Genomic DNA, 4,766 nt, shown 5'->3' on the forward strand with positions numbered 1-4,766 from the left:
AATCCCCATGGGATGGGAAGCTGGAGAGCCATAAATGTGTGATGAGGAAATGGAATGGAATGCCTAGTTCTCAGCATTCTAGAATCTCATCTTCACAAAAGCAGACATTCCAGAAACCACTCGTTTTGGAGGGTGGTCACAAGCAGAAGGACTATTCTTTCTTTGGACTCCTTAAAGATACTGGGCTGGTGGTTTCCAGTTGAAGGGAGTACTTTCACCATCAACACTTCTTCCTCCAAACTCTTTCATACCCCTTCCCTTCAACCTTCATTTTTGGGACTATGTGTGTCCCCAGGAATGGCAGTGGGGTATGGTGGGTAGAGTATTGGATTTGGAGTCAGGAAAATCTAGGTTCAAATCCCATCTCTGACCATTATAGAGCCTCCAGTCTGGAGTCAGGAAGACATGAACTCAAATCCAGCCTCATATGCTTATTAGTTGTGTGATGGTGGGCAAATCATTTATTTTTTGTTCACCTCAGTTTCCTCATCTATAAAATGGGAAAAATAGTAGCATCTACCTTCCAGTGTTACTGTGAGGATCAAATGAGATAATAACTGTAAATACTTAGCTTTGTGTCTGGAACATAAGAAGCAGTATATAAATATTGTTATCATTGTTAAGATTATTATTAATATTGTGTGCGAGTGGACAAATTGTTGAATCTCTCTGTGCCTCAGGCAACTTCTTATGACCTATTTACTAAGTTATAGAGCCAGTCTATTCTATTATGTGGAGGTCATCCATGGGGTCCTAGCCTTAGGGGTGGAAGGGAGGGGTCATCCAATGTAACTCCATTATTTCACAGACAAGGAAAATGGGGTACAGAGCAGGTAAATAGACTTGTAAAATGGGGTGCAGAATAGGTAAATAGACTTTCTGAAGGTCACACAGATGGCAAGGGGTAGGACTGGGATTCAAACTCAGCTCCTCTGACTTTAAATACATGGCTCTTTTCATTTTAGCTCTACATCCCAATGAAATGGAGTAGAAAGCAATGATAATGCAATTGTGTTTATCGGGCAGCTAGAATACCAGGCCCAGAGTCAAGAGGACCTGTGTTCAAATCTGGCCCTAGACACTTCCTAGCTGTGTGACCCTAGGCAAGTCACTTAACCGTGTTTGCCTCAGCTTACTCATCTGTAAAATGCTCTGGAGAAGGAAATGGCAAACTACTCCAGTACCTTTGCCAAGAGAACCCCAAAATGGGGTCATGAAGAGTCTGACATGACCAAATGACTAAACAACAACAACAACAACAAAGTGCTTATTATATACTAAGTAGCAGGGATGTAAATAGAAAAGTGAGGCAGCCCCTTCCTATTCTAAAGGAACTTACATTCTAATGAGGGGAAATAACACATGTAGAAGGATTTAGTTGAAGTCAGGTTGATGATGAAGCCAAGGAGTCCTTAAAGTATAGCAACAGGTAGATGGCAGGGCTTGGTGGATATTAGGGAGCAATGGTAGGGTCGATGGTAAAGCCTAGTGGTCCACCATGGTACTAGGAAGATTGTAGTTGGTAACTCCCTACTCATTCAAGCACTACTGACCAATGACTATTGGGAAGGGGATGGCAGTCTTGAGGTTTAGAATAGGTGTGGGGCTCTGGGTTACTTCTGAAAGAGGGGAGAATTGAGGGCATCAGTATTCAGCCATGAGGAAGCACCCATCATCTGGTGAGGACTGGGTAATGGAAGCTGAACTGAGGAGGGGACGGTCCCAAGCTGCTGGGGTTGCAAGGTACCCATTGGATAAAATAAAAATACATTGATTACATTTTTGTCACGGATACTTACAAGATCCTAACATTGTCATGTACTTCAAAGGACATTGAACTGAGAGGAATTGGGCATTTTTCTTTTTCTTTCATCAAAATGCTTGTATGTCTTCCCACCAGGAAGAATTTCATTCTGTGTGTGAGAGAGTTTGAGTTCTTTGGGGTGGGGGCATAAAAGCTGGGGATCAGGTTGGGTTCCTTATGAATAAGAATCAACATTTTTCTAAAATGAGTGATGGAAGGCTTATAAATAGGAAGGAAGACAGTCCAAACAGGTTCTCTGGTACCTTTGGAAAGCCAGATGCCCCTGTGATCATAGATTTGGCCCTATGCTATTAAAACTATTATCGGTGACCTGGGTAAAGTCACGGATTGGTTTCTCATTAATTCTAAAGATGGCACAAAGTTGGGTTTGGCTAACATACTGAGTGATGGAGTCAGACTCCAAGCAGATCTTGATAGGCTAGGCTGTTGACCTGGATCTAATAAGATGAAATTTACCAAGGATATGAATGTAAACTTTTATACTTTGAAAAATCAACTTCACAAGTAAGCTGAAGGAGATAGAGCTTGCATTTATCTAGCACTTACTATGTACTAGGCACTGTGCTAAATTCTGGGGAAATGAAGGCAAAAACAGCCACTGATCTCAAGAAGCTCACAATCTAATGGGAGAGACAGTGTGCCAATAGCTACGTACCAGTAACATATAGGCAGGGCAAATTGGGGATAATCTCATAGGAAAGTCATTAAGATTGAGGGGCATTGGGAAAAGCTAGACAATTATTCATCAGAAAAAAGATCTTAGGGTTTTAGTGGACCCACAAACTCAATATGGTGAAATAGCATGCTATGGTAACCATATAAGGAATGCAATCAGGTGACATCAAATAGTGTAGTGTACTGACCCCTGTCTATGGTGGTGCCTCTGTACTCTCCCCTGGTCAGGTCACACCTGGAGTCTTAGAAGGTTCAGTCATGGGGTGATATAGTTAACAAAGGACATTGTTAATTTGGAAAACAACCAAGTGGGGCAAACAAGGTGCTTTAGAGCTTTGGTTTCATGCTGGGTGAGGAGTGGTTGAAGCTTGGTGAAGAGAAGATTTAGGGAGGGGGGCATGATGGCCATCTTCAAGTGTTAAAAGAGCTTGTCTTATGGAAGAGGAAGTGCCCTTATTCTATTTGATCTCAGAGGGAATCTTTTGTTGTTAAGTCATTTTCAGCCTTGTCTGACTCTTTGTGACTCCATTTTGGGGTTTTCTTGGCAAAGATACTGGAGTGGTTTGCCATTTATTTCTCCAGCCCATTTTGCAGATGAGGAAACTGAGGCAAACAGGGTGAAGTGATTTGCCCAGGGTCACCCAGCTAGTAAGTGTCTGAGGCTTCCTGATTCCAAGCCTGATGCTCTATCCACTACCATCTAGCTGCCCTCAAAAGGAAACTTTAGGCTTGAGGTAAAGAAAACCTTCTTATTGAATAATTACACCAAAAAAAGTTAATAGGCTGCCTTATAAGTTAGTGAAACCTCCTCAATGGAGGTTTTTTAAGCAGTCTAGATGAGCCCTTGTTGGGTGTATCATAAAGAGAATTCTTGCTTGACTAAATGGTCTGAGATGTTGCCTTCCTCTGAAAGTCTGTGATTTAGAGGAGAAGATGAATGTGCTAGAAAATGGTTAACAACTAAGTCTTGGGGTGGATCCTCTTATTCACAACACACTTTTAAGCTTCATGTTCATCATTAACATTTTTCTCTATTACTTTTTTTGGGGGTGAGGTAAATGGGGTTAAGTGACTTGCCCAGGGTCACACAACTAGTGAGTGTTACATGTCTGAGGCCGGATTTGAACTCAGGTCCTCCTAACTCCAGGACGGGTGCTCTATCCACTCTGTCACCTAGCTGCCCCTTCCATTACTTTTTAAAGTCCAGACAATCTCAAGGAACAATGAATCAAGCCCTGATTTTGTAATGTTTGCTGATTTCTGAGACGCAAATTTTCACACTGAAAATTTCACAATGGGCTCCCCAGTTGGTTGGAGCTGGTCGGAGCCGGCTTCAGCAGAATCCCCGTGTGGAAGTGACCTTCGGACAGCTGGTCCAATCTCTTCATTTTACCCATGGGAAAACCTACAGTGAGCTGTCCAAGGTCGCACCCATAGTACGTAAGAGAGCAGGGATTCAAAATCAGATTCTCTGACTCCAGTATTTGTAAAGTGTTTAGCACTGGGCCTGGCACATAGTAGGCACTTTATCAGTATTTGCTCCCTTGCTAGCTTATTCTCATGCCCAGAAGTGCTGGTGCTTCCTTCATCTCCTTTAAGGAGCTCTGCCTCCTCTCCACCCCAGCCCCTTCTCAGATTTCCACCTTTCTCCAACTCCCCCCCACCCCCCACCAAGGCTAAAGTGTGGACTGAAGGGACACTCACATGGAGATCTCAAAGTCATTCCAAACCTCCTTCCCAGCAAACTCTCTCCCCTTCTCCCCAAGAGTTGCCTTCAGCCCCCAGATATATAACTATGGTCAGAGGTAAGCTGCCCAGGAGGGACCGGCTCTTGGTCATGCTTAATTCTTGGTCATTCAGAAGTCTTTTCTGAGCTTCCCTGGATGGCTTTTCAACCTTGGAATGTTTCAAGAGAGCAGTAGGGCACAGGAAGCCCCAGGAGTAGAGAAACTCAAAGCAAAGATTACTGGAGAAGTATTAGCAGCAAGTACCTCTTGAATGAAATTAAAACACACACACATGCAGCTCTCTTCAACCTTTCTCTCTTCTCTCTTCTTCCTTTCTTTCTCTCCCTCTCCCTCTCCTATTTCTCCCTCTTTCTCTCTCTTCCCTCTTTCTGTCTCTCTCCCTTCTCTTTCTCTCACTCATCACCCCCACCTCTCTCTCTCCATCTCTTCTCTCTTTCCTTTTTCTCTGCTCTTTTCTTTCTTTCTTTCTTTCTTTCTTTCTTTCTTTCTTTCTTTCTTTCTTTCTTTCTTTCTTTCTT

This window comes from Vombatus ursinus, unplaced genomic scaffold (genome assembly GCF_900497805.2).
Source record: "Vombatus ursinus unplaced genomic scaffold, bare-nosed wombat genome assembly UNPS02014932.1, whole genome shotgun sequence".
Classification (NCBI taxonomy): Eukaryota; Metazoa; Chordata; class Mammalia; order Diprotodontia; family Vombatidae; genus Vombatus; species Vombatus ursinus.